Below are 12,500 nucleotides of genomic sequence, written 5' to 3'. Positions count from 1 at the left end.
TGAGTTTCGAATATATAAAAAAGAATCTTATGGCATCCGACCGATTAATATAGTAGGCAAAATTCTCTTAAGAGAGATTGTATCCTTCACCTGCGGTATGAAAATACCCACATTGTTAGTACATTATGTTTGTAGTCAGTTATTTAACGATGTGCTCTTTCAAATATTAGGTTATCTAGCGTCGATGTAATTCGTGTTAAGGAGATGACTTTTAGGGAGATTAGTTCGAGGACTCACATGAGATTATCTGACATTCGTCTTATGTAGTCCGGATCAGCTTATTTACTGCCATTATACCAGGAGCGCACTCAGCTGAGTGACTTGTTTGGCCGGGATCCCGCAGTTAAGTGCACAGTAATCTGTACAGACATATGCACTGCAGCTATGAGAATATTAAAGATTTATTAATTTGTCATACAGAATAATATCTGTAATATTGACAATTAATATTTGGCAGTTGACACTGGACATATACGTCAACATATATGTCTAACTTGGAGTCAGACCATAAAGGGAAAACATTAAAAGGAAGAAGGTTCGAACTGGTGGTGTGGATTGAATTCGGCGTAGCTCAGTGGTCAGACCGCTTGGTACATAGAACCAAGAACCCGGGTTCGATCACCGGCGCCAGAGCGAATTTTTCTCCTCAAATATTAATTGTCAATATTACAGATATTATTCTGTATGACAAATTAATAAATCTATAATATTATTAATCAGGTTACTGTAATTATATTATAAGATTTTAATAGTACATTATGCAACGAGCCTATAATGATAGTAATTAAGACGCGAGTATGTTTGTTTATGAATCGAGCGCAAGCGAGCTTCATAATTTTCATACGAGCGTCTTAATTACCATTATAGGCAAGTTTCATACGACTTTTTATGCTCGACCATATTTCTAACTTGAAATTATTCAGAAGTATTCATTTTATTCGTATCTGACTGAAGATCGGAAGTGACCTTGTGCATAGCTCGTAAATTGTGAGATGTGAGCAGACGCGAAAATATTGATTTTTTCCGAGGAACAATAATGTCATTGACCTTGATGTAATGTAGAGAATAACATGAACTAATTTTGATATAACCTGGAAATTGATTTAGAATTGAAAAACGAGATGGCAAATTGAATTTATTTGAATATTATTTACAATTAACGGTAACTATTATAGTAACAGAACATAACCTTCTGCGACAGTATTGGATTTCCAGCCTCCGTGACGTTTCGCTAGTTGTCTTTCGATTGCATATCCAAGAATAATCGAAAACCTGAACTTTAATGAATAGGTGTACTTTAATGACATGCATTAAAGGACTGCTACCAGGTGTATAATTACTACATTTCGGCATGGTCGAGCATAAATTATATTATGATTTCAGCAGATAATGAAAATGTAGGCCTGTTTGTGTTATAACAATAAGAGAAAAGTGCAGTACATGTAATTAACATTGTTAAACCTGTTCCGGGGCCGGGTATCGATCCCGGGACCTCTGGTTGAACGTACCAGCGCTCTACAACTGAGCTACCCGTGAACTCCACCCGACACCGTCTCAACTTTTCCCCTTATATCCACACAACTCGCGTGGGCTGACGAAATAAAGGGAAAAGGGAAAAGTTGAGACGGTGTCGGGTGGAGTTCCGGGGTAGCTCAGTGGTAGAGCGCTTGTACGTTCAACCAGAGGTCCCGGGATCGATACCCGGCCCCGGAACAATTTTTCCCTTGAAATTATTCAAATCTGCTTTACAGGGAGCTTCACCTGAAAGACTAGATTTGCATAATTGTTGAACCTGTATTTCACTTTTCGCAATCGGCATTACTGGATAATAACATCGAATTTCTTTAGAGCAGTAATCGATATTCATCTATTTCAACTCCACAATGTCTGAATAGGTTACGTATTCGTAAATATACAATTATTAACATTTTGTGATAGAATTTTAGGGATATATTATTTACATTTTTATTTTATTCACGAAATAGTCCTGATAAATGTCACTCGAGGTCTGAGATTTCGCAGACAAATCTCAGACCTCTAGTGAGATTACTGTTGACAAATTTTTTAACGTTCCTTTGCAAGGATGATATGGCGGCGGGTCTCAATCCGCGAACCTTGGATTCAGTGCTCAATACGATAGTGACTTTATTTCTGCAGATTATAACGCAGAAGGACCCTGCCTAAAGTCGTGTTAGTAATAATGTCTCCGTGTATTGAGGAACGAAATTTCTGTGTCCTTGGTGAGAAGATTTCAGCTGAGTTAGTCGATTTCGAAGCACGTTAAAACGTTTCCTGTGGTTACGGAATGTATGTGCGGCGGGGACGCTTGTGAATGGTGACCCGGAAGGGATGGGAGCTGCAGCCTTTATCTCGCGGGTTGAGGAAAACCGCAAACCTCGAAGCCGGTATCAGTGCCGGCCGATACCGCCTGGCAGACCACGTGGAGACGCAGTCTTCATCTGCAGGAGTCTCTGCGGATTTCCCGAAACACGTGCACAATCAGTGTTGCCACAACAACAACGGTATTTACGTCGAAACGGATTTAGAAATTTTGACAAGTAAACATTCTCAGGGGGGGGGGCAGATAAAAAAGTTAACGTTCTTCTTCCACCTTATTTACAACTAGCCGTACCCGTGCGCTCCGCTGCACCTGTTAGAAATAAATATAAAGTAATTACATAATTAAAATAGGACGTTTGATCCAGGGAACAACTTTTACAACAGCGCAAGATAATCTGCTTCGCTCATTACCCAATTTTTTTGAATTGCATTTATTGCATATGTATTTTATGTATTTTAACACGATTCAATTGAGCATAGTTAAAATTTGAATGATAAAATAATGGATTGCTAAGCTAACGTACTATTACTGCATACTAAATCAATACACTCTCGTTGTTCGTTAATTCTCTGAGATAAAAATGAATATATTCATAAACATTATTTTAAGAAATACAGGAAATGAATATACAGAATAACCTATCAAGTTTTCTGTGCATAAGAAGCTACTCGTATTTTAATCTTACCTGTCCTCAATTCACTCACAAGTTACTGTAATAAAATTATAGCATTATGTCCATCCAGAGAAACTACACTTTCCAATGATGAAATAATAATTAATTATACAAATTTACTTCATAAAAAACACAGAAACATTCTCTGTAGGCTTTCATATCTTTCGATTGTTGCTGTCCAAGGCCCCTTATAGACGAAGTCATTTGTTTTTTAATTCATTACACGGCCTTAGATGGCAGTTATTTTAATTTTAAAACTCATTTATCTCATTAAATATCAGTCCTATCAACATTTTTCAAGGAATAAAACTTATCGCAAATTATTTTTAAAGAAACGTTTGTTATTTAACATTTTTCACAAAAATCAATAATAAGCGAGATATTTCGATTTATTTAATTCAGGCCCCCTTATAACCCTTCTTTTAAATAATGTATTTTGAATGCCATATAGCCTAAAATCTAAGTTACAACGAACTTAATTTATATTCCAATTTTCATCGAAATCGGTTCAGCCATTATCGCGTGAAAAGGTAACAAACATACAGACAGACAGACATACAAACAAAAATTTCAAAAAAACGATTTTCAGTTTCAGGGTGATTAATTATATATGTTAGGACCAATTATTTTTGGAAAATCGAAAATTACCAGAAAAATTTCGGCTACAGAGTTATTATTAGTATAGATGTCAAAACTCCAGCGCAATTACGAGGGCCGACCAGAAAGTAAGTTTCTCTGGGGCTGTTTACAGAAAGAAAACACAATTTCATAGAAAGATTTATTGTAACAGACACAGCACTTGTTGGGCTATTTTTTAACATATTCCCCACCGTAATTGAAATATTTGTCACACCATGGCATAAACCTTTGTGTACCTCTGTCGTAGAAGTTTGCCGCCTGTGATCAGAACCAGTGTGTGACAGCCGTCTGCACCTCTCTGTTGATTCCACGGTAAGACAAATGTCTCAATTCCGGTGGGGAAATGTTAAAAATAGCACAACAAAAGCGTATATGTTTCAATAAAACTTTCCATGAAATTGTGTTTTCTTTCTGTAAACGGAATTAATATTGATGGTATATTTAGCCTTATAAAAGTAATGAATAAACTAATCAAAACAATATTACTGTACAAAGCAAAGATACCTAGGTATATGTTTCAACCGTAATTAATATTACATAACAAAACTCTTATCGCATTATGCTTTTAAGGTAATATTGGTGCGCAACTTCCTATGATCAGGATATTAAATTATTTTCTCGAAATATACTGAAGCTATAGAGCTGACATTTTTACAACACATGGGCACGTATCTTTTGCTTATGATGTAACAGTAGTTGCTTTGTTAATTCATTTCCTTACAAACATTTTCCATGCGAATATTTTCAAAATTTTCAATACATATCTTCAGTAACACATATTTACGATATATTAGATTTAAGAAAACATTGTTTCAGTACCTATAAGGCTACTAAATAAACATATCTGAAAATTTCACCTTTCTGTAAAAAGTTGAGAAAATACTGCATTTGAATAAAAAGGAAACTCGTGAAAAATAAGAATTAAAATTGAAATTTAAATTCTTATAATGCACTTATACTTCTCAGAAAAGTCTAAAAATTTACATAGATACAGTTTTAATAAGTTCTCTTCCCTTTATCCATTGAATCAGTGCTGGCCATCCCTGAATATAGCTCAACCAAGCGGCATATACCAGCTCTTTCGTCTGTCTCTTTCCTTTCCGCTGTAAAGCGCTCAGGCTCTCCTGGGTTCTAAAGCGCGCGCTTGCCCATATGGGCATCAGTTGACATGACTGGTGTAGGGGATAATCAAATATGAGATTTATTCTCAAGAAAGTAGTTTTATATATATTCAGCACTACACCCCAAAATAGACTTTAGTTAAAAAGTTTTGTAATGAGTTGCGTTTTTATTGTGTTGCCTGGCAACAAGACAGTTCCGCCGTCTGCCATAACACGCGTTCCTCTCCAGCCATCAAACCCTATCCAATTCAATAACATACTTTGATGGTGCTCTGCCGTATGTCAGACATCTACATGAATCATGATATCCCCGACAGAAAACAAGAACCTAGATGGAGGTGAAGTACACGAGCTTTGCTCTTTCGGGGTATTTTAATGTAACGTTTTTATGTATATGTTATTATTAAATAAAATCTAAATCTAAAAATCTAAATCTTATGCAGATCTATGAAGTCGTCTAGAATTCACCACCTCTGTCACTTACCAACAATTTGACAAATCGCAAAGAAAATACACCAATGCGAACGATCGATTCAGCGTCACGCAAACACAGGAGTTGCCCTGTTTTTTCGAGACGAAAATAATAATGAAAAGGGAATTGTGGAGTGTATTGGTGGAATGACGAGAGAAAAACGGAAGAGCTACAAGAAAAACACTCACAACCTTTGCTTTGTCCACCACAGATTCATGAGGTATGAAGTCGGGTCCACGGTTGTCGTAAACAGGAGGTCTGCCAAGGTCGCGAGGTTTATTCATGGCCTTATTAACATTTTCCCTGTAAGTAAAGAAACGATTGAAATTCCGTCTTAAGTGAAGGTCCGATCCGGATTGTAGAGATGAGGAAAAACGCAGGAATAATAGTTACAGACAGATTACAGAACAAGTAGGCTTAAACATTCTGTCTCTAAGCTAAAGAACTAAGTAGCCTAGCTGAATGGGCTCAAACTGAGTTAAATGACTTCTTCCAACTTTCAGTTCGATTTTCAACAGACAAGTATTACTCCTGCTTACATTCTACTCGACTCGTTGGGGTAAAAGCTGGGCTGTTATTTAATGTCCTCAAGCCAACTACGAGGATACGACATAATGGACTTTCATTACAATGAAACTGTCTCCCACCTCCACTCAGAGCATTAACTTCCAATGAAGGTCTATTATACAGGGTGTGTTATTTAGCATGTGAACTTATTCGAAATACAGTACTCCTACTTTACGAGTTGCGTACCAATATTAAAACATATCAGCTCAGAATTGTTACTTCTGATAAAGAATAGGCCTATTTTTACTTTTTCGCTCCGCGAAAATAAAAGAAAATTATGGAAACATAGTCTTCAAGGTCTCAGGTATTAAAAAACGTTTTTAGGCATGCTATCTGCCTATATGTGTACAGAAATTGTCTTAATTTCCCTTCATCTTCGAGACATATGCATTTATTCACACCCTTAATTTTCTTTCGTCTTCGAGACTCTTACGTATTTATAATAATAATAATAATAATAATAATAATAATAATAATAATAATAATAATGGCTTTGTTTAACCTGGCAGAGTTAAGGCCATAAGGCCTTCTCTTACACTCAACCAGGATTAAAACTTGCTCGCATAGTTGAACATAAATCTGGATCATAATTATGTAATTACATACTGATACAATTTAGGTACATAATGAGATCAAAAGAGGTAGTTACATAAAAATTTACCTCATAAAATAAAAATAAACATAGTGGAATACATATTAATGTTGTTAGAATCAAATACGAATCACATAAAAACAGAAGCCGATAATTCAATAAAAAATGTACACAGTAGACATAAAAATAAACACATTACTATACATATTAGTATTAGATTACAATTAAGTAGGATTTACATAATTAAACCAGAAACAGACAATTGAATAAAATGTACACAATAAATAGATTGATTATAAAAAACAATACAGTGGGATACATATTGGCGTTAAGTGATAAATAAACACGATTTACTTGATTACACAATAAAAATAAGAAACAATAAAAATAAAATTAAAAAAAATAATAATAAAAATAAATACAGTGGAACACATTCCATTAAATATTTGCAACGCGTTAGGTCTGGCGGCAGAGAATTCTAGTGACGAGAAGTAGCAACAGTGAAAGATGAAGAATAAAGAGATGATGTGTGCAGTGGTATTTCTAGCGTGTTATCATATTGTGACCGAGTATTTAAGTTATGATACCGAGAAAGACAGTGGAATCGGACAGATAAGTAAGAGGGAGTAGAGGTGTGCAAAATTATTTATCCACACTTTTAATTTTCTTTATTATTCGGGACTCTTATGTATTTATTTACACTCTTAATTTTCTTTCACCATCTGGACACATGTATTTATTCACACTTTTAATTTTCTTTCACCATCTGGACACATGTATTTATTCACACTCTTAATTTTCTATCATCATCTGGACACATGTATTTATTCACACTGTTAATTTTCTTTCACCATCTGGACACATGTATTTATTCACACTCTTAATTTTCTTTCACCATCTGGACACATGTATTTATTCACACTCTTAATTTTCTTTCACCATCTGGACACATGTATTTATTCACACTCTTAATTTTCTTTCACCATCTGGACACATGTATTTATTCACACTCTTAATTTTCTTTCACCATCTGGACACATATGTATTTATTCACACTCTTAATTTTCTTTCACCATGTGGACACATGTATTTATTCACACTCTTAATTTTCTTTCACCATCTGGACACATGTATTTATTCACACTCTTAATTTTCTTTCACCATCTGGACACATGTATTTATTCACACTCTTAATTTTCTTTCACCATCTGGACACATATGTATTTATTCACACTCTTAATTTTCTTTCACCATGTGGACACATGTATTTATTCACACTCTTAATTTTCTTTCACCATCTGGACACATGTATTTATTCACACTCTTAATTTTCTTTCACCATCTGGACACATGTATTTATTCACACTCTTAATTTTCTTTCACCATCTGGACACATGTATTTATTCACACTCTTAATTTTCTTTCACCATCTGGACACATATGTATTTATTCACACTGTTAATTTTCTTTCACCATGTGGACACATGTATTTATTCACACTTTTAATTTTCTTCCACCATGTGGACACATGTATTTATTCACACTTTTAATTTTCTTTCACCATCTGGACACATGTATTTATTCACACTCTTAATTTTCTTTCACCATCTGGACACATGTATTTATTCACACTCTTAATTTTCTTTCACCATCTGGACACATGTATTTATTCACACTTTTAATTTTCTTTCACCATCTGGACACATGTATTTATTCACACTCTTAATTTTCTTTCACCATCTGGACACATGTATTTATCCACACTCTTAATTTTCTTTCACCTTCTGGACACTTATGTATTTATCTACAGTCTTAATTTTCTTTCACCTTCTGGACACTTATGTATTTATCTACAATCTTAATTTTGTTTCACCTTCTGGACACTTATGTATTTATTCATACTCTTAATTTTGTTTCACCTTCTGTACAATTACGTATTTATCCACACTGCAATTGGATATACTTCCGGTTACAGTGATAGGTCCATATGAAGCTCATGAAAGAGATGGAGGGACTGGGTTTAGACACGCACAAGCTGAATTTTAAGTTTTAAATTTTAAGGAAACATTCTAAGCTGCTCGTTATTGTTGCATTTTAAAAGTTACATTCTGTACCAACGACCTTGCATGCTTAGACTTAAGCCGCTTATACATATTATGCTATGAACCATAGCTGCTTCGATACACTTAAATGTGCCTACAAAAATACTTTCGTGAGCTGGAGGAAACTCAAGAATTTTAAGCATTTTATAATATATTTTTTTAAGAAAATATATGTACATACGTACTTCACGAAAAAAAAAGACGTATGTTACTACTGTTGCCCATCTTTCAATAAATAATTCATACTTCAGAATACTTCTTCAATAAGAGCCTAACCAGAGATAGTGAAACGGAGATACCAACTACTTCTTAACGCTGTGAGTTCGAATCCTCCACAAGGCATGATTATCCGTTGTCAATATGCTAATCTGTATTGTCTCAAATTGAAGTTTGGTGTCATGCTGAACCAACATCTCGGGAGTACAATCCTGTGCTCGTCTTGTATTTAGTTGTAAAAAATACAAATATGGGCTTCAAATAAACTCTTTGAGGAGGAAATAATTTCGTCAGATGTCTCAAGAGACATGCGAAAGTAAATTGCTCATCCTTGAGAGTTCATTTAGCAATATCTGTGTGTGTCAAGATTTTATTTGGTCATGTTGAATTTTCAGGTCTAAAGTTTGGCATTGTCAGATTTCACTGACATTAAAATCTTAAATGTGTACTGGAATGTTCCAAGTTCAAATATTGATAGCAAGTTAGTGCGTCTACGCTCCTTTTTATTTTGCTATCTAAACTAGTGCCATAAATTGCTGTTCTATATTTAAGTGAACATATTGCAATTAAATGTTTATGGTTATAAATACGCCTCGCTAAGTTACGAAACTAATAGTAATGTATTCAGATAAACAGAAAATACGATGTTAGGGAAAATCAGCTGCTTCTAAGTTATGGCATCTATGATCTTATACACTGTCATTTAAATTTGTAAATTCAAATGACTCTCAATTGCGTTACGTTTCCTTAGCAACCCAGTGTTTTTCCCTCCGGCCTCTATGTGCATTTCTGGATTCGCCCATACATGCTACATGCCCTGCCCATCACAAACTTCTGGATTTTATGCCCATAATTATGTCAGGTGAAGAATACAATGCGTGCAGTTCTGTGTTGTAACTTTCTCCATTCTCCTGTAACTTCATCCCTCTTAGCCCCAAATATTTTCCTTAGCACCATATTCTCAAACACCCTTAACCTATGTTCCTCTCTCAAAGTGAGAGTCCAAGTTTCACAACCATACAGAACAACCGGTAATATAACTGAATAATTTCGAGGGAAAAATTGTTCCGGAGCCGGGTATCGAACCCGGGACCTTTGGTTTAACGTACCAACGCTCTACCATTGAGCTACTCGGGAACTCTAACCGATATAGAGGGAAAAATTGTGTCGGTGTCGGTTAGAGTTCCCGAGTAGCTCAATGGTAGAGCGTTGGTACGTTAAACCAAAGGTCCCGGGTTCGATACCCGGCTCCGGAACAATTTTTCCCTCGAAATTATTCAAATCAACTTTACAGGGAGTTATACCTGAAATCTTGGTTTGCGGTAATATAACTGTTTTATAAATTCTAACTTTCAGATTTTTTGACAGCCGACTGGATGACAAAAGCTTCTCAACCGAATAATAACAGGCATTTCCCATATTTATTCTACCTTTAATTTTCTACCGAGTGCCATTTATATTTGTTACTGTTGCTCCAAGATATTTGAATTTTTCCACCATGTCAAAGGATAAATTTTCAATGTTCATACACGGTGTAAAAAAAAGTATCCAATATTTTAAGAGGTGATAATATGCATCAAAACAAGAAAAAAGAATTCTAATAAACATGGGTCCTATAACACGTACTTTCTGAGATCTGAACACTTGTTCATAGGAGGTGTTCAATGTGACGTCCATTTATGGAAATGCATTTTTCTGCCCTAAAATACAGCAAACTATTAGATAATCATACCGTAGTCGACACCCCTGCCATGGAATACAGAATACAAAAGTTTGGTTGCGGATATGAGCGGGGTTGTGAATTTTTCGTAATCAGCATGTGTTGGCTGATGAAAGTTCCCATGCAGTTGAAGAAACAAGGCATCAGCACCGATTCTCAATCAACGTATGGGCAGGCGTTTTTGACGATAGATTAAGGGCTATACGTGCTACAACAGAGATCAACCGGGGCTCGTTATCAGGACTTTCTTATTAACGTATTGCCAGCTGTGCTGGAATATGTGCCATGTCAGCAAAGACTACAGATGTGGTTCATGCATGATGGCACACCAGCACATTTTTCCGCAATGAGCGTGAACACCTGATGCTGACATTTCAGGATCGCTGGATTGGTTAGGGAGGCCCCACACCTTGGCCTGCTCGTTCCCCAAACCTAAATCCCCTAGACGTTTGGTTATCAAGAACAACCAGGTCAATTTCAAAGAGTGCGTGAATCCTTACGCCGAAGGGCATAGGCATGCATTGCCATGAATAGATGTCACATTGAGCACCTCCTATGAACACGTGTACAGATCTCGGAAAGTATGTGTTGTATGATCCATGTTCATTAGACATTATTTTCTTGTTCTGATGCATACTAGCACCTCCTAAAATATTGGATACTTTTTTTAACACCCTGTATTTCCATTTAGTAATATATTCTCGTCACGAGACATAACGATATACTTTGTCTTTTTGGCATTCACTTCCAAACCTATCTCTTTACTTGCTTCAAATAAAATTCCCGTGTTTTCCCTAATCGTTTGTGGATTTTCTCCTGACATATTCACGTCATCCGCACAGACAAGTAGCTGATGTAACCCGTTCAATTCCAAACCCTCTCTGTTATCCTGGACTTTCCTAATGGCATACTCTAGAGCAAAGTTAAAAAGTAAAGGTGATAGTGCATCTCCTAGCTTTAGCCCGCAGTGAATTGGGTACGCATGTGACAGAAACTGACCTATACGGACCTACTGTACGTTTCACTGAGACACATTTTAATTAATCGAACTAGTTTCTTGGGAATACCAAGTTCAATAAGAATATCATATAATACTTTTCTCTTAACCGAGTCATATGCCTTCTTAAAATCTATGAATAACTGATGCACTGTACCCTTATACTCCCATTTTTCTACAATATCAAATAAATAATAATAATAATAATAATAATAATAATAATAATAATAATAATAATAATAATAATAATAATAATATACATTTAAATTGTCTCAATCATCTGTAGTAAATTATTACTTTTTAGAATTTGCAGACTTTAATGGTTAAAGTAAATTCATGGTTGAAGCCAGTCTGCAGTCTGCTGATCCATCCACTTTCTCAGAAAGTCATGCGCTCGTTAATTCCAGAACTACTATGACGTCAATTGTGGATTTGGAGAACTTCATAATTTGGCTTAACTAACACTAATCACTCTACGTAGAGTCGCTTCCGTGCAGCATTCGTGTGAACACGTCCACACGCACTATTTGCGTACGGGGACAGAAGATACTATTAATTTTCCATGAGGTGAAATACTTTCGTATTATTATTACCATTATCATAATTGTTATTGTCATCAACATCAATTTTAAGATTGGCCCTTTTTGCATTTCATGCAAGTAGTGGCACTCCCTGATTATGTGGTCAACATGACACCATCATGCGTGATTCTACTCTGTGGTCAAATGGCCACGTTCCCCTTCATAAAAAAAATTAACTTACCAAATAGAAATTCGAAAGACATGCTTTTAGATAAGCCTTTATGATACAAAAGCGCGAGATATGTTACGTCTAATAACTTAACAATAACAGGTAAGGTTTACAACCCAATACATATTTGAAGTAGATTATGTTTTAATGAACAAACGTTTTCAACCACTTTAGCTCATCTTCAGATGAACGTGGCATGTGTATGAATATAGAAATCAGTAAACCTTAACGTATTTTATGGGAGCTGTACAATATTTAGTAACAAAGTAAAAATTTGACATAAAACATTAAGCAATTAAAAGTTACTGAC

The sequence above is a fragment of the Periplaneta americana genome, chromosome 3, assembly GCF_040183065.1.
Source record: "Periplaneta americana isolate PAMFEO1 chromosome 3, P.americana_PAMFEO1_priV1, whole genome shotgun sequence".
In the NCBI taxonomy this organism is placed as follows: Eukaryota; Metazoa; Arthropoda; class Insecta; order Blattodea; family Blattidae; genus Periplaneta; species Periplaneta americana.
Note: the sequence above shows the minus strand (reverse complement) of the source record.